This window comes from Mus pahari, chromosome 5, assembly GCF_900095145.1.
Source record: "Mus pahari chromosome 5, PAHARI_EIJ_v1.1, whole genome shotgun sequence".
NCBI classification, from domain to species: domain Eukaryota; kingdom Metazoa; phylum Chordata; class Mammalia; order Rodentia; family Muridae; genus Mus; species Mus pahari.
This window is the reverse complement of record NC_034594.1, coordinates 133,651,559-133,679,275: the sequence shown is the minus strand read 5'-3', so window position 1 is coordinate 133,679,275 and position 27,717 is coordinate 133,651,559. Positions and strand designations below refer to the sequence as shown.

The window sequence follows — 27,717 nt, the reverse complement described above, 5'->3', positions numbered from 1 at the left end:
GTCCTGGAACTCACTTTGTAGACCAGGCTGGCCTCGAACTCAGAAATCCGCCTGCCTCTGCCTCCCAAGTGCTGGGATTAAAGGCGTGTGCCACCGTGCCCGGCTGCTTCTGCACTGTTGATCCTCGGCATTGCAGAAACACCAGTCTTATCAAAGCACAGAACCAATCTTACTACTCCTCTACCCAACATGGCCTTCCATCAACTTAGAATAAACTCAGAGCTCTCGTCATGGTCTTCTAAGCCCTCTGTCATCTTGGCTTTCAACTATTTCCCTAAACTCGCTTCCTAGCACTTTCTCTTTCCTCCTGGTATCCTCCATACAGAGCTTCCTGCTGTTTTTCAAGAGCATCAAGAGCTGTCATCTCAGGACAGTTGTTTTTAACCAGTCCCCTCCTGATTAGGATCTGCACAGACTCTTCCCAAGAGAGGTCTTTCCTGACGACTCTATCTTCAAGACACTGTCTACTGCTCCACTTCTCCTCATTGCCTGACACTGTAAGCTCCGATTCTTAATTGCTTATTGATGATGTTTGCCTGAGAGCCTAGACTTTTTCTGTTAAATTTATTGTTGTGGGCCGGAGAGATGGCTCAGCAGTTAAGAGCACTGACTGTTCTTCCAGAGGTCCTGAGTTCAATTCCCAGCAACCACATGGTGGCTCACAACCATCTGTAATGGGATCCAATGCCCTCTTCTGGTGCGTCTGATGACAGTGAAAGTGTACTCACATACATAAAGTAAATAATTAAAAAATTATTGTTGCATTCCTAATTCTTAGTACCACTTAACTAACAAGTACTTAATAAGTATGTGTTCAATTTAACCACTGTGACCAGATAAAAATTACACAATAGGCTTTGACCAGGAAGGGAAGGTAGGACCTTGAATAAATATCATTCAAAAGGCAGAATTTTGATGAGTAAGGAAAGAGAAATGAAGTTGATATATACATTTATATATAGCCTTCTAATACTAGAATTATGTATATGTATGCATATACATAATTCTATATGCATATAATACTAGAATTATGTATATGCATATGTATGTGTGTGAGTCATGTATGCATGTGCTCGTGTGAGTACATACACTCGTTTTAGTGTGATTTTAGTGTGGGAAAAGACACAGGCATGGTGTGCCACATTTATGTGGGTTCTAGGAATCAAACTCAGGTCACCAGGCTTTCACAGAAAACATTTTTTTTTTTCTGAGCCACCTCGCCAGACCCTTCATCTTATATTTTGAGAAAAGGTCTCTCACTGAACCAGGAGGCCACTTGTTTGACTAGATTGGCTGGCCAACAAGCCCAGAGATCTCCCTATCTCTGAACTCATGTCTTTATGTAGCAAGCTCTCCAACTACTGAGCCATCTCCTAGGCCCAAGGTTGATATGTTTTATTCTGATAGGAGGGAGATTCAGAAGGGGAATCATGTGAGTGGATTATATACCCACCTGTATTGGGCTGTGAGTGGATTATATACCCACCCATATTTGCTATTCCTTTCCTCTATTTAGCTATTTTGAGGGAAACCAAAGCCTTTAGAGAAGAGCTAAAGTGTTCAAAAGTTGACCTTATTAGTAAGTGGCATAAAATATTTAGTGCAATTAGTCAATAAAAACGAAGGAGCTAGTCATATATCTAGAGGGACGTTTGACTTTTAACAGAATGATTTTTAAGGAGGATAGTTAAATTTACATTATGAAAAAAATAGATTTTATTTTAAGACAAAGAATCGAGACAAAGTCTGTTAGAGGAAGGTTTCTTATAGCTTCAGGAATTTGAGGTAGAGTGGAAGAGAGAACGTAGGGATGAATTAAAGACAACAGTTGATAACTTTAGTGGGTCAGAGGGTCTCAAAGCTTTCAGAAATGTAACAGAAGGCTGACCAGAAACTTCTGACCTAAGCAGGTTGCAGGAGTTGTGAAATTCAGAGTTAAGTGGCAGAGCATGAAGGAGATATTCAAAGCAAGTTTCCATTGGCTAGGTGGTTCTTAAAAACCACAAAGGTCAATCAGTGGAAATAGTGTTTGTGTGTGTGTGTGTGTGTGTGTGTGTGTGTGTGTGTGTGTGTGTGTGTGACAGGTAGTTGTTACAGAGTCATGCTATGCATTCCTTTGCCCTTCTCAGTAGGATGAAGAGCTGGTTTTTGCTCTTACAGTTGAGGTCTTCTTACTGAATCCTAGAGGACTATAGTTGGTAGGCTTCTAGTGAGAATTTTGAAGGCCAGAAAGTGAATGCCTAGAAGACTTTTTTTTTTTTAAAACTGGGGAAGATTTACCCAATTATATTAGAAATAGCCAGCCCCTTCAATTGGTCAAGAGAAAGGATACATAATACATGTGATGGGCCAGGAGAGAAAGCCAATACGGGGATCCCTTATACTTTTGCTCCAAAACACTGCCTGGAATGTCAATTGAGTTGTAAAAAACAATATGGTGGAGATGAAAAGCAAGCAAGCAAGCAAGCAAGCATCCCCTCCACACAAAACAAACAAGTCCTCGTGGTACTGGAGAAGTGGCAGCAATATATATATATATATATATATATATATATATATATATATATATATATTCCTTATCACAGAAAGTAAAGGAGCTGTACTTTTCAGAGGTCAAGCAGTGAGAAATCCACATAAATGCCCACAAGAGTCGGCACCAACCCCCGTCAATCCCAGAGCGTTCAAAGCCATGCAGTGCAGTCCACCCAGTTAGGATCTATCTACTCCCTTTCCCTTTTTCCCTCCCCCGACCTCCAACCCCAATCCCTAACATCAGCCACTGAGAAGGAGAGAACTTAAGGAGGAAAAAAATAGAAAGAAAAGAAAGAAGAGAAAAGAGAAGAAAACAAAAGAAAAAATTATTCCTGTTCCTTTTCTTTAAGGCAGTGCTTCTCAACCTTACTAATACTGCAACCTGTTAACACAGTTCCTCAAGTTGTGCTGACCCCAACCATAAAATTATTTTGTTGCTACTTCATAACAGTAATTTTGATACTGCTATGAATTGTAACATAAATACCTGATGCATAGAATGTCTGACATACAATTCCTTAGGGGTTGAGACCCACAGGTTGAGAACCACTGCCCTAAAGCTTTCTCTTCTAAGCCTCAATTGAAATTATATTTTTGTGATTTAAAGGTGCAAGTGAAGAACCAGCCTGCCAGCATTATAGGCCTAAAAGCCATTTATAGTGAAGACAAACTAGTTTCATTCCAGTTTATGATTAACCTGTTCTCCAAGGATTGGGCTATGCCCCACCTGTAACCTTAACTATAAATGTTTCTGTACTTTTTGTTCCAGGAGTGGCAACCATGTCTTTGATTCAAAAAATTGTTTATAAGTATCTTGCAATTCTATCTTTGTTTCAAAAGCTTATATGACTATTATTTTGACTATGCAATTATGTCCTTATTTCAGGAGTTCGTTAGGATTAATGTGTAGTCTTATGTTCTGCACCTGTAACCCTGTCTATTTATTTTGCCTGCCAAATTTCCATTTGGAAACCCCTTATCCCTGAGCTCTAAAAGCCTTGTCTTCCTCAGATTCAATGCTGACATCCTAAACCCTGTCTTAGTGGGAGGTACCCCCTATACTATATTTTGCATGAGCAAACTGAAAAATCATGAGATTTGCAGGAATTTGCACCAGAGAGCAGGGGAACATTTTCACCCACTGAGATAATTCAAGAATACATTTATGTTTTGACTGTGTCTCCCAAGTCACACTGGCCTAATGTAATGAGCACAGAGATTTTTTCCACTGGAAGGTGGAGGCCTTTCAGACCCTTGAAAGCATCCCACATTTATGAAACAAAAGCTTACAATTCCGGTACCATTTCTATTCACCAACAGCTACAGTAGAATCTGAAATAATAAAATGCAAAGCAGTCTTTATGGATGAAGTAAACCTTTGACCGCCCAGTGTTGTTAAAACAAATGATCAAGCTAAAAAAAAAAAAACAAACCAAACAAACCCCTCTCTCTACAAAAATTAAAATCTTACATTTTGCATAAGTCATAACAGAACCCATAAATCTTCACCATTAGTTATGTGCTGCTAAAAAGAGAAAGATGACAACGAAGAAGTTCAATCAAATGGCATGGGCAACGCAAAGCAAGCACAGTAATGAAAAGAATATCACCGTAGCCAGTTTTTACATCGTGAATTTTATTTATTTAAAAATGTTATTTGTTTTTGTCTTGTTTGAGTGTGTGCACCCATGTGTGGGCGTGCATGTGCTTATGTGCATGGCATGGTGATCAGAGGACAACTTTGGCTGCCTCCTCTTCCACCACCTGTTCCTGGGATTGGACCAAGGTCAGCAGGCTTCTGCAGCAAGCACTTTTACTTGATGGGCTGTTTGGCCCAGTCATGGTTATTCAAATAAAAAAAAATTATTAAAATTCTCATGCAAGCTTATTTTTTAACACTTATTTTATATGTGTACATGTATTTTATACATGTATGATTATTTTGTCTATGTGTGTTTGTGTACATGGTTGGTGCCCAAGGAGGCCTTAAGAGAGTGTAAGATAGCATGTGGGTGCTGAGAACCGAACCATGGCCTCTGAAGGAACAACAAGCACTCCTAATGACTTTGCAGCTGCAGCCCAAACTTACTTCACTCATATATACATATATATTTTATTTATTTATTTTTGAGACAGGGTTTCTCTGTATAGCTCTGGCTGTCCTGGAACTCACTCTGTAGACCAGGCTGGCCTCAATCTTAGCAATCTGCCTGTCTCTGCCTCCCAAGGGCTGGGATTTAAAGCATGCATCACCACTGCACAGCATTTCTTATATTTTTTTTTAAAGAAAACTTTTGTTTTTATTTTATCTATCCATGAATTTATATACACCACCCATGTGTGTGCACACGTGTACACGTGCATGTGTGCGTGAGCCTGAGGAGGTGAGAAGACAGTGCTGGGTTCTCAGGAATTGGAGTTACAAATGTGGGTGCTGGGAGCTGAATCCAAGTTCTCTGCAAGAGCAGTAATGGCTCTTAATTGCTGAGCCATCTCTCCAGCCTCTCATTCAAAGTTCTTACATTAGCTATCACCCCAGCTAGGCTGGGTCTAAATGGGGAATTTCAATTTCAAAGGGATTGTATTATTAAGAAACTCTTTTAACTCTTAGGGCGGCCCCTGTGCTTCAGTTCAAGATGGCTGTTACAAGATAACAGCATTGCATCTATTTTCTGGGCAGTAAGAGAGAAGAGTGTGTGTGTGTGTGGGAGAGAGAGAGAGAGAGAGAGAGAGAGAGAGAGAGAGAGAGAGAGAGAGAGAGAGAGAGAGAGAGAGAGAGAGAGAGAGCGCCCAGTTCTTCTCTTTGAAGGAAAGTTCACCCAGTTGCTCATTTCAGGGGACAAGGGAGGCCAAAGACCGTAGTCTTTCTCCTTTAATATTGAATAAATCCGGAGTTCTGTTACTTAAATGGAAGGAGGATATGGATACTGAAGCAAGTGTTTAGGAGCCGCTTGAAACAGAAGAAAGACAAATATTCAGCCACATGTAAGAAAACGCAGTAACCTGCTCTTTTATTTAAGCTCCACTTCACTGAGAAGAGAAACAGCTCAGAAATTTCTTTCTTAGCTTTGTGGATGTTTTTACTCATTCTATTTTTCACATAATAATAACTCAGGAGCACCTAGAAAAAAGACATGGTCCATGTTTTTGCCAGTGAGCTCATCATCTAGAGGAGAAAAACAGTTATGAACAATGTAAAATATAAAAGGGGTCATAGGTGGACAAAGCTGGATGTCTTAGTTCTTGTGGGACACAGAAGAAAAGTACCAGTTATATTAGGGGGGAAAGGGTATGTGTTCAAAGTGAGGCACAAATCGGTGATAGAATTCAATTAACAATGATTGCATAGTTTAATATATACCAAAAGATATAAAGAATAGGGAATGTGGGTCAGTTGGTTGAATGTGTGTGTCGCATGCACAAAGCCTTGGGTTCTATTCTCAGTGCTGTATAAAGCAGGAATGGTGGTTTATACATGGTATTCTGTATTCTCAGCACTCGGGAGGTAGAGGCAGAGGGATTGGAAGTCCACCTTCATTCTTGGCTACATAGGGAGATTGGTGCTAGCCTGGGGTACTCATGATCCTAACTCAGAAATCAAAGAACAAAAATGTCATTGAGATTGAGCTATTAAACTTCTATTCACATGTCATGAACTTGATAGCATAATACATTTCCACTATAATTATACCATATAGTCCTGGTTACAAAGAATCCTAAAACCTGCATTTTCACGTGGAGTTTGAAAATGATTAACAAAAATGTACGTAGAAATTACTATAAATTAATGGTTTTCTATAGAGGTTTTTTATTGTCAACAAATCAGAGAAATATATCAGAGTAGAAAGAATCAGCCTAAAATTGGAAAAGTATTAGATACAGTGTTACAAATCTTTTAAAACAGGCTGGAGAGATGGCTCAGCAGTTAAGAGCACTGACTGTTCTTCCAGAGGTCCTAAGTTCAATTCCCAGAAACCACATGGTGGCTCACAGCCATCTGTAATGGGATCTGAAGCTCTCTTCTGGTGTGTCTGAAGACAGTGATAGTGTACTCACATACATAAAAATAAATAATTTTAAAAAAAGCATCTTTTAGACACTCTAAAGCATTTGTTGTTTAATTGTCACATTTATTTACTTACTTATTTATTGATAGTAAATAGGCAATATATAGACAGATTGTCATTTACTTTTATATTAGATATATTATCATAGAATTTAGAAATCTTTTTATAAATTTATATCTTATTTTAATTAATTAATTAATTTTTTATAATTTATTTTTAATGTGACAATAGGTGAAAAGATTTAAGAAATGTCTTGTAGGAGGGTCAGAGAGGAATGTAGAAGAGCCATATTTCCCTTGATGTAGAAGAGGAAAGTGGTTATTTTCCTTTTTTTGCTGTGAAAACATAAGTTTTGGTTACTTCTTAAAACATACACATTTGGGGACTATATATACACATACATTTACATAATGCATACATACATATGTGTATACACACATATGTTGTGTGTGTATATATGTATGCAAATGTCAAAACCCTTGAATTTACCAGGTCTGTTGCAAATACTTGAAGGGATTTTGGATTTTACTGCTAAAGCTGTGCTTGGATGAACTGATGTAGGGAAACCACCAGGGAGGAAATTACCCTGCTGAGATGGCTCACACCACATCACACCACAGCCACACAGCCACACAGACAGGCTACCTCTGTGATTATGCAGCTTCTCCCTGTAATGAGGCAGAGAGCTCCTGTTTACTCAGTGATGGTGGGAGTGTAGAGTGATGCAGACATTATGGAAATCAGAATGGAGGTTTCTCAGAAAACTAAAATTACAACTGCCATATGACCCAGCTATGTCACTCCTGGGCAGTTACCCAAAGGATGCTAAGTCATACCACAGAGATACTGCTCATCCATGTTGTGCTCTGCACATGCTGGCCAAGGAAACAGACCAGTGGAGATAGCCATTGGTGAATGAGTAGATAAAATGTGTTACATGTGCCTGCATGCGCGCGCGTGCGCGCGCGCACACACACACACACACACACACACACACACACACAGTGAAAGTATGACATTTGCAGCAAAGTATATAAAACTGGAAATCACTAAGTAACCCAGACTCAAAAGATAACTACTGCTTGCTTTTTTTCATATATGAATTCTAGTTTTAATTTTTAATGTGGGTGTTCTGGTATAGGGCATGAATCTAGATAGGGGATTGTAGGGAGCAAGTGAAGTCCTGAGATTATGTGTATTGTTGACATGGCCACAGCTATGTCAAGGATTCCAATGCCTTGTCCCCAAAGGAGGTGACTAAAGCTTTCCCCAGAGGAGGATCAGAGGGATGGCAAACCTTCCTTGCCCTGGGGTCCAAATGTGAATCCTGATAGTATGTGCACAAATTGTCCCCTGTAGCTTTCTTCCTCTCATGTTTACACCCTGAAGGCAGTTTTCAGTTTTCATACGGACTGCTCCTAATGAGATTAACTAAACCCGCCTTCTTGTTTAGCTGCATATAATAACCCTGTGTCCTTGTTTAGCTGGATATAATAAATAACCCGTGTCCTTGTTTACCTGTCTGTAATAACCTACCTGGGAGGTGGGGAGGGCTGTAGCTTCTCCGTCAGAGAGTCCAGATTACCTCATTCCAGCTTTTTTGTATCTGCCTGTGTGTCTGTCCATTCTTCATTCCCTTACTGCCCCAGTTGGGTCACTCCCTGCAACCATGGAAGAGGACTATGAGAGGGGAAAAGAAGTCTTAAGGGAGAGGGAAAAAGAGTAATAGAATTGAAGTGACTTGAAACAATGTTAGGATCTATAGTAGGGAGGAACCAGCAGGAAGCTGGTAGGGAAAGGGGCTGTGGGGGTGGGGTAGGGGAGAAGATCACCAAAGTAGGTATGCAAGAAGAAAACCAATTACTTAGTGTGTGAATTTAGAAAAAAATATTTTTTTAAAAAAAGATTTATTTATTTTATTTATGAGTACATTGTAGTTGTCTTCAGACACCAGAAGAGAGCATCAGATCCCATTAACAGATGGTTGTGAGCCACCATGTGGTTGCTNGGAATTGAACTCAGGATGTCTAGAAGAAAAGTTAGTGCTCCCAACCACTGGGCCATCTCTCCAGTATAAGAAAAATATCTTAAAAGATTCCTTTTCTACGTTGGCACCAGCTTGACCTCTCCCTGTTCAATGAGTTGTATGGGTGTTGTCTTCCGCATTGGGGCCTTACCATCAGCTTGTGGAGAGCAACCTATTGTCTTGGTAAGAGTCTGAGTTGTTTGGGGATTTTCACGAGACCCCTTTGGCCAACAACTCAATTGGAAATAGCCCAGTCACAGTATGGGAAGCTCCTTTTGGTGACAAGAGATGGCTAATTGGAACTCCATCTCCCTCATTATTTAAAGGCATCATTAGGATCACTTTTCTATAACTTAGAAAGTTTCCACTACACTGGGTTTCCCTATTGGCCCTCAAATGCCCTCTCAATTCTAGCTGTCTCTCCCCACATTCTCTCCCTCAACCTCTCCCCATTACTCCTACATTCTAGTCTCTTTGGTATGGAAAGGTACTCTGCAGGCTACTGAAAGAAATTTAAACACCAAGCCAACCTCAAAACCTTTGATTGACAATGCCATCCTGCTTGCAAAAATATGCCAGGGCAATGGTGGCACAAAGCTTATGGGAGTAACCAACCAATGTCTGATTTGATTTAAGGCTCACTCCACAAGATGAAATCCATACCCAACACTGCTTGGGTGACCAAGAACCAGAGATTAGATAGCTCAGAGACCTAGGGTAAAGCCAAATGATACTAGTCTTAAAAGAAAAAAAAAGTAGTAATAAAATGACTCCTGATGATATGCTGCTATATGCAGTGACCAGTGCCTTATTCAGCCATCATCAGAGAAACTTCCTCCTGTAGCTGATAAAAACAAATTCAGAGACCCACACCCAGACACTATGCAGAGAAAGAGAACTTGGAACACCAAGCTCTACATTGAAGATCTCCATCCAATCCCCCACCCCTCAGAGCTCTGGGAACCCCATGGGAGAGGAGGCTGAAAGAGTGGAAGAGTCAGAGGGGAGAAGAACAAGGCCCGATGAGTCAATTGAATAAAGCTGACATGAATTCACACAGAGTGAAGCAACAGGCACAGGGCCCATGCAGGTATGCACAGGTCCTCTGGGCACATACTAGAGCTTTTAGTTTCACACTTTTATGGGACTTTTATATGTGTGAACAAGTGGGTCTCTGATTCTTGTGCCTTCTCCTGGGGCTCTTTTCCTGCTGTTGGTTTGCCTTGTCCAACTTCAATGTGATGGTTTTGTTGTATCTAATTAGATTCATTTCATTAAAAAAAAAAAAAAAGATTTCTTTTTAATAGACTTTTTTTTTTTTTTTTTTTTTTTTTTTTTTTTTGGTTTTCCGAGACAGGGTTTCTCTGTGTAGCCCTGGCTGTCCTGGAACTCACTTTGTAGACCAGGTTGGCCTCGAACTCAGAAATCCGCCTGCCTCTGCCTCCCAAGTGCTGGGATTAAAGGCGTGCGCCACCACACCTGGTTTTAATAGACTTTCTTTATACTATTAAAAATTAATCTATTTCAGATAAATACATTAAACTAGGCTGGCAAGAGAAGATCCTGTACTTTTCCAAAAATATATAAATGCTGGGTCCTTTAAAAGTTTAAAAAATACTTTGCCAACCTTGAAGAAAGGGGGTATGTATGTGCTATTTCCACATTCCAGATAAGAGAAACCAGAAACAGAGCATACCAGGGAACTGAATTTCACTGTATGCTAACATGAATAGGAATTAAACACATGCTGTGAGGTTGGGAGACTAAATGAAAATACATAAGAACATCATAGAGAAAAATGTAAATTACAGCAAGCCCAATAGTCACGAGTAGAAAAAAGCAACATAAAGAAATATCTTGCTGGGTGTGGTGGCGCACACCTTTAATCCCAGCACTTGGGAGGCAGAGGCAGGCAGATTTCTGAGTTCGAGGCCAGTCTGGTCTACAGAGTGAGTTCCAGGACAGCCAGGGCAGAAACCCTGTCTTGAAAAACAAAACAAAACAAAACAACAACAACAAAAAAAAACAAAAAACAAAACCCCCCAGAAATATCTTGTATAATTCCATTTATGGAAAATTTTATATTTTTGAGCAGGGTTTCATCCCAGTGGTGATGTCAAACTCTCTATGCAGCTGAAGATAATCTTGAATTTCTTGCATCATTTGCCCATCTAGCCTGGAACTCCAGATGCCAAATATATAGGTGTGAAATACCAAGTTTATGTGCTGCTGGATATCAAACCCCGGACTTTGTGTGTGCTAGGCAAATGCTCTAATAACTGTGCTAGATTTCCAGCGGCAGAAAATATTAACTGCAAGCTAATCTGTAGTAACAGCTGCTCAGTGGTTGCCTGAGGATGTGGCAGATGAGGCTGAATGGACCCAAAGAACCTCTTTGGGATGTTAGTTATGCTTGCTGTCTTGGTGGTGGTGATGTTCTTAGAAAAGTATATATGTCAAAATGTGTCCAGTTTTATATTTCAAAATGTATAGCTAATTGTATGACAATTATACTTTATAAAACTTCTAAAAAGAAATGAAAAAAATAGAAAAAGCAAAATCATATCCAAGCAAACCTAACATCTCTTCTTTCCTACTTATCTTTATATAACCTTTTTTAAGGAACTTGCTTATCTATCCTGTGAATTGTAGGTTTTATTGATGTCAGTAAAAGATCCCTTAACTTTTAGGGCTAGACAAGGAAATGCTTGTGAGTGAAATTTGTGTGTGGGATGGGGTGGGGAGATTAGGCATATTCTGGTTGTCAAGTTAATGGGCAGGATAGGACTTATCATACTGTTTTCTCTACTTTTATATACTGAAATATTTTTTTAATACAAAAGATGTCCAGGGTAATATCTCAGAGGTTGGTCATCTCCCAGGAGCTAAGTAGACGTAACTCCCCCATACTCCCTTCCTCCCAGGGGGATTTTGTTATTTACTACAGAGGGTCATTGTCACAGACAAAGAAAAGCAGTCTGATAGTGAGATGAATTTCAGACATTTCTCTCAGGTATTGGGAGCTATCATCTTTATTTCTTTTTCTTTTTTTTTTTTTTTTTTTTTTTCTTTCGAGACAGGGTTTCTCTGTATAGCCCTGGTTGTTCTGGAACTCACTTTGTAAACCAGGCTGGCCTCGACTCAGAAATCCGCCTGCCTCTGCCTCCCAAGATCATCTTTATTTCTTATTAGGTTATAAAAATAGTAAGTCAGTCTTCAAGAAACATTTACACTCTGCCTGCCTCTCTCATGATTGAGAACATGTTCTGATTTCCATAAACATATTGCATGTTGACCATGTTGTGGTTGTCATTATTGATAGTGGTGGTCATTGTCTTCCTTCTCATCTTCCTTGTTTCCCTCTCTCCCTACTCCCCTCCCTCCCTCCCTCCCTCCCTCCCTCCCTCCCTCCCTTCCTTCCGTTTTTGAGACAGATTCTGACATTGTAGTCCAAGGTGTCCTGGAACTCACTTCGTATCCCAGGCTAGTCATGAACTTGTGATCTTCTTGCCACCATACCTGGCTGGTTGAGTGTGTTCTTATTCTGTTTTAAAGGATGACTTTAGTTTGGGCTTAGAATGATTTGTCTAGATGTCTTTGAATTTCAGCTTTAAATAAAAAGGAAGGAGAAAAGTCTTTCTGCCTACAGTGTATGATTTGTTACCTCTTATTTCTCCTTTCTCTAGGTAGCCAGTTCCATTTTTCTTTCTCTTTTCTTCTGTCTGTCTGTCTTTCTTCCTTCCTTCCTCCTCCTTCTTCCCTGTGTGTGTGTGTGTGTGTGTGTGTGTGTGTGTGTGTGTGTGTGTGTGGGGAGGTTTTCTCTTGTATCTCTGGCTGTCCTGGAACTCAGTAGACAAGACTGGCCTTGAACTCAGAGATTCACCTGCCACTGCCTCCAAGTGCTTAAAGATATGCAACACAACAATCTTGGTTACCAGGGTAATTTTTCTAATCTTTCCAGACAAACAACAGCAACAACAACAAAACAACTCTGAACCGATATAATAGTGGCCAGGGAGTGGCTGTGTGGGTAAGAACATTTGCTATGCAAACATGGAGACCTAAGTTCAGATCCCCAGCACCCATGTAAAAAAAATCCAGGTGTGGCCATGCATGCCCACAACCCTAGTGCTGGTTCGAAATGGACACAGGAGGTCGGCTAGAGCCTGCTGGCTGACAGCCTAGCCAAACTGGGGAGCTGTGGTTCAGTGAGAGAGTCTGTCTTAAGAGAATAGCATAGAGAATGGCAGAAGATACTCAGAATCCTCTTTTGGTTTGGTTAGTGTATACTTAAGTATAACATACACACACACACACACACACACACACACACACGACAAAACAAAAATATAAAAAACCCCTCACATGTTAAATACATATATTCATGGTTACCCATTAGAATCATGTGGTGCTTTTATTAGGGCCTAATTTTTTTAAGTGCAGTGATGAGTTCTCAGACATTACATAAATAACAGAGTCTGGGAAGGGTTCTGGGTAGTAGACAAATCCCTATGAGGATCTTCTAAAATTTTATCAAGTACAGTATCTATTCATTTCATTAAGACAAAAATCTGTGGAAGAGCCAAATAATACATGATTCTTCCTTCCATAATATGTATTGAAAAATTCAGACTTGACTGCAAATAATAAAAATCTCAATTCATTTTGAAAATCATAAGTAACTAAGAAAACATCTTGACTCAGGGAAATGACTAAATCTACAGGATGACTTCTGGCTTATTTTGAACTCTTTCATAATGTGTCAGCTTCGCCTCCAGGCCAGCTTCCTTCGCAGTAGAGGTGATGGCTTCAGTAACTAAACCCACCCATCACAGCAGCTAGCTGTGAGAAAGACTCCTTTTCATTCTCCTCCACACACAAGATGTGCCTGGATGTCTTCAGTGGTTACTATGGTCAGTTTGACAGGATATAGGGCTATCTGGGAGACAAGCCCCCGGGTGTGCCTGTGAGAGGGTGATCCAGGTCAGGTTAACTGAAGTGAGCTTTCACGTGAAGTCACACCCTTCTTTGGCCTGGCCGCCTGGTAAACAGGAGAACGGGAGCTAAGTCCTAGCCTTCATTGTCCCCTTTGTCAAATAACTACGCTTTGTTTAGAAGAAACCAGAGGGCAAACGGCCTTTTCCACGCTGATTTTCTCATAGAGCCTGGCTCAGTATCTACTTCTTGTATATTTTACAATGAGACTCTGCAAACAGGGAACTCAACAGATGACTTATGTTAATTAAATCCTAACTTTATTAGGTATCAAACTTAAAGTATCGAGTCAGGTTCGGTTTAGGAGGTCTACTCAGGGTACGGAGCTTAACAAAAATACCTTCTGGGAAGGACCTGACATGGAGGGGAAACCCAAATGAGTTGGAACACTTTTGCTATGACCCAGCATCTGTAGGCATTAACATTAAGAAAAAACGAGAAAAGAAACTTGGGTTTGAAGGTCCTTTGACAAATGTTACAGAATAGCTTTTGGATCTGGGTGGACAATAATGACAGAGCAATTGAAGTGTTATAAGAAAAGAGAATTTTCAACTCAAGAAGCCATTCTAGAGGTCCAATCTCTGGACGCATTCAATTCATACAGTAATATTTACTGAAAGAAAACTTCCTATAAGCCAGGTAGGATTCATCATGAAAGGCACAGGCATGAGTGAAATAGGTCCCTCTAGAATCTCTAAAATATTTCACAGATTAAGGGTACACATATTTGTGCCATAAACCTGAGAAAAAAGTTCTCATGAGATTCAGGGAATATACAGGTCATTTCTGGCTGCTTGATCTAGAAAGGAAGAAATTCACAGTTCAAAAATTACTACAATATTTGTGGCAGAAAATAGATAGTTTATCTGTCCTCCAAAATCCACTCTCCTAAAGGCTCAAAGGTGAGACCCAGGCTGCCTTTACAGTTGGGTTAGCATTTCCTATGCAGTCTGAGTCTGGAAGAGTTAATGGAAGGGGGGATGCCTCCAGGCACAGAGACACACCTTCAAAGGACAAAGAGTCCCGGTGGAAAAGTTAAGTCCTCCGAGGTGACTTCCTGGCCTCACAGAATGGAAATAAGTAAAACAGGTTTGTTAAGAAAGAATCTCCCCCAAAGGGACTTAGAACTCAGTCAGTGCTGGGGATAATTGCCAGGCACCAGCACGCGTGCGGGAGGTCCTCCTGCGCCTCCGCTCTCCTAGCTCGCCCTCTGCCCTCTGCTCAGGTTTGTACTCCGCGCTTTCGGGGGTGGGGTTGGGGGGCGGGCGCGGGGGGGTGGGGGGAAGCCGGGTCAGGCGAGCCTGTGGACGCGCGCGCGCGCCGCCGCCGCCTTGGGCAGAGAAGGCGCCTCCGCCCTCGGGAGCGCGCACGCCGCGCCGAGGGGCCGGGCGCGCGCGCTCCCGCCGGCCGCCTCCTCCTCAGTCCGCCCCCTCCCTCGCCTCTTCCTGCCGTGCGGTCCTCTCCCCTCCCCAGCCCGCTCCCTCCGCCCCGTTCCCTCCGCCCTCCCTGGGCTTCGGCGGCGGCGGAGTGAACGGGACGGGCCCGGCCGCAGAGCTCTGGGCGGCGGGTGGGACTCGGGCGTCTGACAGAGTTGTTGTTCCGGCACGGCCGCGGAGACGTGAGGTGAGGCGAAGGCGGCCTTCGAGGGGGGCCCGAGGGCGGCCTGACGGCGGGGAGCCGCGCTCCGGAGGGGGTTTTGAGGTGGACCGGGCTGGTTCAGAGAGGGTCGGGGGGTGCGAGGCCCGGCCCGGGACCGGGATGCTGGAGCTGCGGGGCGGAAGGCATCCGGCGGGCTCAGCGCCGTCGGCCGCCTCCCGGACACCCGGGTTCTCCGTGTGGCTGGCTCGTCGCGGTGGGGCGGCCGGGCGGGAGGCGGGGTTGGCGCCCCTCACCTGGGGCCGGGTGGTGGCTTGGGCGGCCGCGGTCTCCAACTGTGCCCTCCTGACATTGCCGCCGCCCCCGCCGGCGGCGGCCGGGATGTGGCTGCTGCCCGGCTCGCGGTCCCGGCAACCCCGAGTCCGGGGGGCGTGTGGACAGGGTTATTTTCTTACCCACTTGAAAGCGTCGGTTGGATCCTTGGATCCCGTGTCCTTCCCTCGCTCTTCCCTTTCCTCCGCCCCGCGCACTTTGCTCCGTCCCTGCTGGCGATGCTTGTGGTTTTGCTGTCTGGGATAGGCTGTTTTTTTTGGGCAGATCTCTACCTGCCAGGAATGCCCCGCTTCAAAGTTGGCCGCGTGGGCCCCGACAGGCACCCATCCACACCCACGCGCATGTTGTCTTCCGTGGCCTGATAACTGAGTCAAAGTTTCTGAGACCGAGCTGGTACTTTGCTCGGATCGCCAACGGTGCAGAGCTGGGCAGTGCGTCAGCATGTGGAAAGGGGCCACTGGCCATTGGGGAGGTGGCCAGGAGCAAGGAGGGTTGATGAACTGAGAAGAGATCATTTGTGGTCTCAAGACAGTTTCGTTCAGGAGGTGCTTATGTATTCTCTTTGGACTTCTCAGAGTTAGTTATATCAGAAAAAGACTCGAATTTAGGCGATCGTTTTTTCAGAATCGATGGTATGCAAATAAAATGAACCGCTAACCTTTAATGGTAAGGACTTGCTTGACTTGCCTAGTGCTGTTTGGAAACAGATGTCAAAGCATGCATTTTTTTTTTTTTTTGTCAATGGAAAGTTTAGATTATTTTAATGCATCTAAATTTTCTTGTGTATGAGAAGAGGTAGATAGTTGACTGTCACAATTCGGAGAACACAATTTCCAGAAAACCTTAAGACTTTTCTTGTAGTAGTGTTTACATTTGGCAGTCGCTGCACTTCTGTAGAATGTCCAGTAATCGTGATCAGGAGGTACAGACATGAAGTTTGTAGTCAAATTGGAAGTGGATTCTATTCGTGGAAAATACTAGTTTACAAGTTGCCTGAAAAGGGAAATTGTCCTGTGATTCATTATCTCAGTTGTGTTCTCTATATGAAACTGACATTGAGGTTGAAAGGGGAAAGGCTAGATAAATTTAATGTAGTATGTGTTACTACAAAATTGTACTTCTTGGGAAGCTAGCTAAGATTTTGAGTTAGATTGATGGCCATATTAAATTAGTTTAAGATGTTTTAAGTTTAATATACTAAACCATCTGGGGAGAAATAGATGTGGTTGTTCAGGGCTTATCTGTGAGCATGTTGGAAAGCTTAATTTGTGCTCTGGGAAGCTGCAAATAAGGTAGGAAGCTCCAATATTATTGAGAAAAATAGTAAATATACAAACAAGAGCAAAAGGTCTGGCTGTAGAACTATGGCATTTTTCTTTCCTTCTGTTTTAAGCATTGGATGGGAAGTTCTTATGTTTGTGTTGTTCTGAGATTGTTTGCTTGTCTGATCATTCCCTCATGATTTATATCGTTAGGGTGGTTTTTAAAAAAATATTAGAAAGGTTGTATTATTTTTGTTGGGATATTTATTTATTTTTAAAGATTTATTTAATTTTATGTGTTTTATCTCTACGTATGTCTGTGCACCCCCTCTGTGCCTGGTGCCAGAGGAGGTCAGAAGAGGGCATCAGATCCCCTGGAACTGGAGTTACAGACAGTTGTTATCAGCCATGTACGTCCTAGAATTGAACCCAGGTCCTCTGAAGGAACATCTGGTGCTCTTAAACCACTGAGCTATCTTTGCCTTACTTACTTATTTTTTGAGACAGAGTCTTATATGGTAGCTCTGACTGACCTGAACTTACTATGTAGCCCACACTGACCTTAAACTTATAGCAGTCCTTCTGCCTCAGCCTTCTACGTATTAAGATTATGGACATGAACCAAGCCCAACTATAGTTATCTTTGATTTACAAAGTATTATTAAGTAAGTGAAACAAGAGTTTTCATTCCTGTCAGCTCATTAGTTCTGAATTTGTGACTTCTGAAAAACTTTGCTTTGTCTGAAACTTGACATGGTTTAATTACTGTATATTTATTTGAACTCTCAGATACTGCAGTGAGGCTGAAAGTCTTAGGTCTTGGGGAGTAGTGAAAAGTAGAAATTTTGTAGTTCCAAGTACAAATATTATGTGGGAGAGATTAACAGATTTCTGCATACTGACTCTGAAGGAAGGAACAGTTAGGTATATAAAATTCTTGCACTGGAGGTATGGAACTGGGACTCTATTTCAGCCTACCATTTTCTTTTTAAAAATTCTTTTTTGATTATTTATTATTATTTATTTATTGTTTACATGTATGAGTGCCTTGCCTGCCTGCATGTGTACCGTGTGTGTGTGTGTGTGTGTGTGTGTGTGTGTGTGTGTGTGTGTGTGTACACGTGTGTACTTGGTGCCCCTGGAGGTCAGAAGAGGGCATCACATCCCCTGTATCAGGAGTTAAAGATGGTTGTGAACTGCCATGTGGGTGCCCCAAGCTCTGTAAGAGCAATATGTGCTCTTAACTGTTGAGCCAACTCTCCAGCCCTCAGCCACCATTCTTTAGTTGTATGGAGATGAGGACTTTAGGAGGTTGAAGTCAATCAATACTGTAGCCTTTGGGAGTCCCAGCACAGAGCTCTTCCCCTGCCCCTATGTCTTATAGGTTTCAGTCAGTTTTAGCATGTTTATAATAGCTTTTAAACATTTAATTTAACATTTAAACATTTTAATGTTATTTATTATAAAATGTATTGCCAAAGAAACCAAACCAAAACAAAAAAGAGCAACAAGAAAAACATCAGATACTGAAATTAACCAGACCCAAAGTATAACTCTTGTCTCATATTAATGATTCAGTTCCAGAGTTTGAGATACAAAGACTGAACACAGGACTTTTAAATTTTAAAATTTTTTCCTAGTCTTTTTCAGACAAGGTCTTGCTCTATAACCCATCCTGGGTTCCAGTGCCTATAAACTTAGTCTGAACTCGTGATCCTCTTTGCTTCTTGAGAGCTGGGATTTCACCACTATGCCTGGCCAACCCAGGGATTTCTTTAGTTTTAAGCTATTTGTCATGACAAATGGAAACAGAAAAGACAGAGTTGAACCCAAGTAATGAAGACATACTCATTTTTTTTTTTAAAAAGACTTAATTAAATTTTTCTTTAAAAAGCTTTGCTTATTTTGTGTGTGTTTACATGTCTGTCTGTATACCACATGTGTTCCTGGTACACTTGGAGTTTCAAAAGAGGGTATTGGATTCCTTAGAATTGGATTATGGGTGGTTGTAAGCCATGGGTGCTGGAAATAAATTGTTCTTAACTCCCGAACCACCTCTCCAGCCTGATATACTCATTTTTTGACTTGACTGCTGTCTTAAGAGTAGACAGGAGTTTTGTCTCTATAGTTAATATTTAAATTGGGTATATGTATGTGGACATTAGTGCTATGTGGACATTAGTTACTAAGAATTAATGAAATGAAGCAGACATATCTCAACATTTTTCATTTACTTTCTATATTGCTTATTCAGCCAACAAGATGCCACAGTTGTTTGGAATATAGAAATTTCATGCTTATGCTGATTCATTTTTGGTTATCTTCTTTTTTTTTAAATATATAGGTTTGGGGGATTTTCCTAGGAAACATGTAGATGTAATTTTAGTTGATTTAGAGTTAGATTTGGGATAAGATTATTAGTGTGCTTGAAATTTTGAGCCTTCTTATTTTCTACATAGTCTTAAAAATAGAAAACACACTTTTTATAAATACTCATGAAAAATCTAACTACAGGCAGTGTTGTTGTGATAGACATAGTACAGCTAAAAATACATTTTGGAAACTTCTTTTCTCCTTATCCAGTTTAGCATGCTTAAGTAAAAAGTCAGAAAAGTATTTCAACAAAACCCGTTTTTCTCAGAGTATAAAGTCTACACAGTAGTTTGTGAACTATGCTGTTCCTTGCCTATTTTAAGCTCAGCAAGTTCTACAAGTCTTTAAGAGCAAATTAAGTTAAAAACAAAACTAATTCTAATGGAGAATTCTTAGTAATAGAAGTTCCATTGGAAAATGCAAGCTTGTGTTAAGAATTTGGGGGAAAATTAGGAATAGAAAATTTGCTTTTTTTTAATTGCACTGTTTCTAACCACATACCTCCTTCCCATAATTGTCTTACAGTGATATCATTAGGTGTCTTAACTGTCTTGTTACTTTCTGTTTTGAAAAGAGATATGAATTGTTATGAGACTATAACCAAGAATAAGATTTGCATACATAGATACTGGAGATTATTGTACTGAACATATAGTAAACTGTTTTGACTGTACTCCACTGGATGAAATACTGAATATCTTCTGCATGTCCCTCTGCCCCTGAAATAGCAGTTTTGTGAAATACTCCTTATCTTTTCAGGACTGTGCTGAGTGGCTGCTGACTTGGAACAGAAATTACACATATCTCGTTCTACCTAGCTCTGTGTTCAGTGATATTGTTATAGTGTTGTTTGAGTGGTCATAGCAGGATTATTTATACCAGGGACAACCAGAAAATAGTATAATTTGACCTTTGCCATAGCCAGTTGTTAAATGTAAAGCATATTACTGGCTATAAATACTTTGAAATATTCTTTTCATGTCATTTATGAGATGTTTCCAATTAATTTTATACTTAGGTAAAGATTACCAGTCTTTTTTAAAACAAGCAATACCCCCACAAACATCCAAAACAAATGAACAGACACAAACAGACAGACATACAAATTAGTTGAGCATACTTTTCTAACCTGCAGATGAATATACAAAAATCTAAAGTCCAAAATCATATGGGTAGTTGTTGGCAAAGTCAGGGTTCTATATTGGATCTCACAATTTCTGTCTTTGTCTGCCTCATAGAGACAAACTTTCACATAGCCTCACTTATCTCTCAAGTGCTAAGATCATAGACATGCATCAATACCCTACCTGGTCAGCTAGTGGGCTTCTGTCCTTTCCTAACCCAAGCCACATTCATTTAATTCAGTTCCAGCATTTGGTTAGGCAGTATAAGTAGAGATGAATGAGGCATGGTCCTTGACCTTGAAGCCTTCATGCTTCTGTGGAAGATTAAATATGGGAACACAGATAATGCATGGCAGAAAGAATTGAGTGGTGAAGAGATTAGAGAGGTGGGAAAGATCACTGTAGTTGTAAGGATAGGGGAAAGAGGACGTTTTAACTATGTTTAGAAGAACAGGTAGCATTTTGAACTTGGAGAAATAAGATGACTAGTTTGGAGAGAAAGGCCTTACTGGGCCATGAGCTGTGGTGGTCAGAAGCTTTGAGGTGTGTGCAGGCCAGAGTAAGAAAGAGCTAGGTGAGAGTCAGTCACCCTCAGACGGCTAAGAGCCCAGGGGGTTTTCTTTCTACTTTTCAGTTTATATTTTTATATCTAGAGTCATCTAGTACTCCTTAGCATAAAACGAGCTTTATATGCTGTGCTCCTGATTAAAACATGACCCTGAGTGAGGGTAAGTATATTTACAGTAAAAGTTGAAGAGAGAAATTGTAGTTAGAGAAAAAAATACCTTGAGTATATCGATTCTCAGTGTGATAGAAAGAGAAAATCTTTTGTTTTTAAGAAGATATTAGTGTTTTTCTTTCATTTTGCTTAATTCAGTAGATAGCATCAAATTGACTGTACCAGGGCAGGAAATAATTGTGTTTACAGAGATCTTCTAGAATGTGGTTTCATCTTATGTTTTTGAGGCTGTTCTTGTTCAGGCAGAAAGGTAGTTTTTGAGCTACTAGCTTCAGAACTTAGAGCAGCAAGGTAGAAATTTCATACTAAATCCAGATTCCAGGGATTGGTGGGGGTGAGTAAGGGCGTGTGTGTGTGTGTGTGTGTGTGTGTGTGTGTGTGTTTGTGTGTGTGTGTACATGAGCATGTATATATGTGTATTTTCATGTGTTCATATGCATGGGTTTATGTGTGTAGCAGTCAAAGGTTGATATCAGGTATCTTCTCTGATGGCTTTGCTTTCCACCATATGTATTGAGGCAGGGTCTCCTGAACCCAGAGCTTGTTGATTGTTCCAGACTAGCTGTCCAGCTTGTTCCAAGGCTTACTTGCCTTTACATCTGACCTCTGGGGTTACAGACGGGCTTGACGATTACCTGGGTACTGGGGGCCTCATGTTTTTATAGCACATATATTACCCACTGAGTCATCTCTTCAAACCTTAGGGCTTGACTCTTAACCCCAAAAGTTTTCTTGGATTTCAGTATTATTGGACAGCTAGTATGATTGACCATGTTCTGAAGTGTGTTTGGAACATACCTTGTTCTGCAGGGATACTGGTGGCTAGAAATGAAGATAAATGATAGCAAGTTCTGTTTGTTTATCAGACTGAAACACTGGTGGCAGTTCTTGAGCTTTTTTTGTCTGCTCATTTCACACTTATGTTTCTAACTAAAATCCTGCACAGTTTGAAGGAGGGTTCCTTTTCTTTGACCCTTCAGTCTGTAAAGGTAAAAGTCCTCTTTCATGTTGCCTAGGAAACAGCACACACACAGACTTTGATAGCTCAGCACTGAAGTGTGTGGAAAATTTTGGAAATCTTGGTAATGAAGTTGCTATAGTAAATAACTACTTGGTTGGTAAAACACAAGAGTTTTTGGGATGAGCTGTGGTTCCAAAATAAATATGAATTGTGTCATTGCTAAACTGTTTTTCTCATTTAATCAAGCTTCTGATGTGTTAACTACTTTGTCATGTCATTTTAGACCATTGCAGCAGTCTCATGAACCTTGTTCTACAAGGTAGACAGCACACCCGAAAAAGCTCAGTGAGAATTTAGATTCAGCATGCCAGCATCCTTCATATAAATTGAATAGCTACTTAAGTGGCCATAGTTTTTTTTTTTTTTTTTTTTTTTTTTACTTTATGAGACATAATAGATTTTACTAATTGAGATTCTTAAAATTCCTTAAAAATTTCACCATGTTCTTTTTAAATATTAAATGTGATGTTGATCTTAAATAGTGCAATCAGTTCTAAGGGTGTACATGTGATATTAGTTGTTGGAATTTGTGGTGAAAATATGGGCTTCTTGGTAGACGACTAACAATAATTAGTTTAGCTACTTAGTAAAACATGAAGGGAGTTTTGAATGTCAAACTCCTGGGGAAGAAACACATTACAAGGAAAGTGTAGAATTCATTCATATATCAGTGAAACATTTCTCAATGTCATCTCTCATGTACACATGTATGTGTCATTATGCCCACACTTCAGACTTACTTTTACGTGTTATACAAATAGCAAACACATTTTTTAATAAAAGCATTCAGATATGTGGCTTTCACTTTTAAGATTTAAAAGACATAAAACCCTAACTTTTGATAAGCCATGTTGTAGAGTGTTTATTGTATACTTTAAAATGTCTTTGCCATTTTAAGGCCCTCTATTAATTACTTTTAAAGATGTAAATGGTTCTGAGAATGGTTACTAGATGCACTTAAGCACACATGTATGTATATGTATGTATGTATGTATGTATAATATATTGACAGACAGGGCCTTACTTTATAGGCCATATTGGCCTCAGACACTTTAGCCTTCTACCTTAGCCTCTTGTGTGTGGGGATTGCAGGTGCATCCATGCCTCTTGGCTCTGTGTTATGTTAATTTGTTTATTTCACTGTAATTAAGTATTTTATTTTTCTTGGTATGCTGTAATTATATTATATTCATAAATTAATGAAAAATCAACTATTGGCTAGAATCTATTCATGTATTGGCAGACAGTATGGATGCTGAGATTTGTATCGAATTATTTAGTAATTTAGCAGCTGTTTGGAACAGACTTCATCAATCTTTTCTCATAGAAAGATATATAGTCTCTCATTTTAAGCCCCTGTCATATTTGTCTCACTTTTACTAGTCATGCTTAGGATAGTATTTTTCGATCTGTTGGAAAGAAACATTATTAAGTGACAGTGAAGAGTAATTTAGACAATGTCTTTTTTCCTCAACCTTTTACACTTTAATACCTAAACACTACATTTGACCTTAGCCAAAAGGATGAGGAGCCATCCACTTCCATATGGAGAATCAGGCTAACATTAGCTTCCTAGCAAGATTGATGGAAAGATAGAATTGGATATTATTATTTAAATCTTAGTTCACTTATTGGCTATACTGGTTAGCTTTTATTGTCAGCTAGACACAAGCTAGTCACCTAGGTCATGAGATTGGCCTGTGGCCATTTTCATGATTAATGATTAATATGGGAGGGCCCAGCCCACTGTGGGCAGTGCAACTTCTGTGTTTGTGGTCCTGGGTTGAGCCTAAGTGAGAGAACAAGCCAGTAAGCAACGTTCTTCCATGTCTTCTGCTTTCGGATTTACCTTTGATTTCCTGCCTGGGCTTCCCTCCATGATGGGCTGTAATATGTAGGATGAAATAGAATTTTTTCTTTCCACATTGCTTTTTTTTTTTTTTTTTAAACTTTCATTCTTCTGACATGCTTTGCATCTCCATTGTGGTTTCCTCTCCTTCCACTCCTCCCAGTCCCTCCCTGCACCTCCTTTCTCCCCAAATCAACTTCTCCGTTTCTCTTAAACCACTACCACCACCACCAGCACCACCACCACCAGGCCTCTTAGGGATAGCTACCGAACATGGCCTAACAAGATACAGTTAGCCTGGGCACAAACCCTTATATCATGCCTGGATATGCCATCCCAGTAGGAGGAAAAGGGTCCTAAGTGCATGCAAAAGGCTGAGACATAACCCATTTCATTGTTGCGAGTCCCACAAGAACACCAAGCTACATAACCATAAGATATATGCAGAGGACCTAGCTCAGACCCTCACATGGTCTGTGTTTGTCACTTCAGTTTCTATAAGCCTATGAGCCCTGCTAAGTTGATTCTGTAGGCCATGATCTTGTGGTGTCCTTGAACCCTCTGGCTTCTACAATCTTTTCTCCCTGTCTTCTGTGGGGTTCCTTTGACTCTGCCCTCCCACGTTGCCTTTGATCACAGAACATTTGCTAGTAACTAGTGATTTTAAAGAAACCCTGCATGAGTTATACAGCTTAGTTTTCATTGACTCTAGGCATCTTAGTTTTCCTTTAAAGTTCTGAAATGTCCATTTCTTGTCAACATTGTCATTAGTTTTGATATATGAAACATTTTTCCTGGTGCATTTGGTATTTTTAACAATAAAATTTACCATCTTTACTATTTGAAGATAAAAGGACAATCTATAGCTTATAGAAATGAGATTGTTAATGTGTTAATTGCTCTTTTTTAGTATGGATTTCATTACCTTTTTGTACTTTTTCCATTGAGTTTTTTTTTTAAACTTTAGCAGTTTTTCAGCTTTTTGATATTTTTTTGCTTTGAAAAAGGTAAAAATAGCACCTTTTACTGATAGGTGTTTGAAAACATAGTGGATGTTTTCAAACCTAGCACCAGAGAGGCAGAAGCAAGAGAATTGGACAACATAAGCTGTAGAGTGAGTTCTAGGCTAGCTAGGGCCACATTGAAAGACCGTGTCCTAAAAGAACAAAGTAAAGCAAAGGACAATGTTTGTTTTTTGTTCTTCTGTATATAAAAATAACAAGCCAGCATTATTTATATAGGAGTAGTTATTATATAAGATACTATACATTATATAACTAATCTTTTTTCCTAGATATATTTATTTTATGAGTATGAATGTTTTTCCTGCATGTACGTATGCACACCATGTGTGTGCCTGATGCTAACAGAGGTCAGAAGAGAGTGTCAGATCCCCCAGATCTGGAATTACAAATGGTTGTGAGCATCCATGTGGGTGCTGGGAACCAAAGCCAGGTTTTCTGCAAGAACAATAAGTGCTCCTAATCTCTGTCCCATCTTATAAGTAAGTGTATGGACCGGGCAGTGGTGGCACATGCTTTTAATCCCAGCATTTGGGAGGCAGAGGCAGGCNGATTTCTAAGTTCAAGGCCAGCCTGGTGTACAGAGGGGGTTCCAGGACAGCCAGGGACTACACAGAGAAACCCGTCTGGAAAAAAACAAAATAAAAAAAGTAAAGTAAGTGTATGAAGTAGGAGCTGTTATGTATTGCTAGTTTGCAGAGGAGAAAGTGATCTTATAGAAATCTAGCAACCTTCCTGATATCATTATAGGGCTTTCTTACGCCCAGATTTGTCCTATAGTGATTCTCAACAACTCTGTTTTTGTGTTCATGAGAATCAAAACAGCCAAGATTTACAAAAGAAGAGACATGATATATTCATCTTATTAGGTTATGTCTGAAATCTTTCATTGTGTTGCTAAGTTGTAATTAGTAATCAGTAGCACCAAAGGATAACAGATGAAAAATTGAATGACTATTATTTGAGAAGTAGAAGACTTCTTTTCTGTTTGTGTAGAGGATGTGTGATTAAAATATAGAGGAAGAAAGAAATATAAAAGTATATATGGCAAACATGAATTAGATGATTTGTAGTATTTTTGAATTCCTTCTTTTCTGCAATGAAGAGAATATTAGGTGTCCTATAAGATATTTTCATCTTCAATCTCTTTGTGTGTGTGTCTAATTACACTTTTTATTGTTAGACAATCTCCATGACGTTTTGTTTTCTTTTTTATGATTTATTTAAAAATTTTATATTTATATAAGTACACCATAGCTGTCTTCAGACACTCCAGAAAAGGGAATCTGGTCCTATTACAGATGGTTGTGAGCCACCATGTGGTTGCTGGGATTTGAACTCTGGAAGACCAGTCAGTGCTCTTAACCACTGAGCCATCTCTCCAGCTAGACTCTTTGTTTTCTTAAAAACAATCCCAGCAATCCCAGCAATCTCTAATTCAGATAAGTAAGGTCAGAATAGATGGAGAGCTGAAGATGACATCAGTCACATTAATCTTAAGTCTTGATTTTGTGTGGATTGACAGACAGCAGCTACTGTGATGACAAGTGATAGATTGAAAGTGATTGTAAAATTTGTTAATGTTTTCCTATTTCTAAGCAGTCCTTAAAGAAAATCACATATGAGCATGACTCCTGGCACTCTAGCCCAATCGCTGTGTGTGCCATTTAAATGGATTTGTGTTTTCATCAACAAGGAAATGGTAGTTTCTGAGATTAGTAGAGACGTACTTGATTTGTTCTGCAATCTCTGGCATAAAGGAGTTTGTTTTTTCTACCAGTTTGTCTTTGATTGGCTTCATGTAATCTTTGATAAATATCTCACAGGGTTCTTTTGTGAAACTGGTTCCTGATAATATCAATACAAAAGTACAGTGATTATTGTACTTTGGGCCCCAGGACCTTCAGTGGAGGAGTTTCTACCAATGAGAGTCATCAGTGGTGCCTTCTTCCTACAGGTGCCTTCTCCACCTCCAGGCGTATGCTGTTGGCAGTCTCTAGGCTCTCATTTCAGAGGTTTTGTGTTTGATAAGATCTAGGTAGATAATCCTGGTGGTGTCTGGAAAGACAGAGGTGACAGCAACACTGACTTGGCTCATAGCTGCCTATTGCTTCCTGAGTATGGCTCGGGGGTGGGTTGGAGTAATCGAGGAGGAAAGGGTTCTTGGTGTGTGTGTGTGTGTGTGTGTGTGTGTGTGGACAGTTTTTTCTGATACCTTTTTTTATTTAATTGCTTCTTGGGGAAGTTTCATACGCACGCACCCCCCTACACCCCCCCACTGTGATTATTATCTCCACGACCCTCTCTTTTCTCCCCCATTTTTTTTTATCAGCCTTACCACCTACCAGATCCCTTTTTAGATTTATGACTTTTGGTTTTGATCCAGTTAGTTTAGCTAAAGCCATCTGAATTGGGATCTGTTGGGGTCACCAGAGGCGATACAACAGAACTCAGTGTCTCTCCTTTCCCCAACTCTGTCATTAGCAAATCGCTTACCACTAAGGCTAGGGTGCCCTGATCCTGTTCTCTATCCATGGCTTGCTGTTGACACCCCCATTCATGTGCAGACCTAGTGTTGCACCCCAGAGTTGCCCTGGGTTCATGAATGTAGTGGCTGTGTTGTGTTTAGAAATTACACTTCCTTAGCAGCTTCTTTTGTTTTTATTTGAAAGGACTCCATTCTGATTTTCTTTCTTTCTTTCTTTCTTTCTTTCTTTCTTTCTTTCTTTCTTTCTTTCTTTCTTTCTTTCTTTCTTTCTTTCTTTCTTTCTTTCTTTC

At 40.3% G+C, this 27,717-nt stretch overlaps 1 protein-coding gene across 2 annotated transcripts in view; it reads left to right on the top strand.

Annotated features, from left to right (window-relative positions):
* Positions 1-15,046: 15,046 nt before the first annotated feature.
* Positions 15,047-27,717, top strand: part of Rabgap1l (RAB GTPase activating protein 1 like) — a 548,268-nt gene continuing 535,597 nt past the window's right edge. The window contains exon 1 of one of the 2 annotated variants that reach the window (XM_021197283.1): positions 15,047-15,243. The gene's annotated coding sequence lies outside the window, so the exon portion shown is untranslated. The remainder of the gene's footprint in view (positions 15,244-27,717) is intronic. The other variant, XM_021197282.2, reaches the window with a different exon arrangement.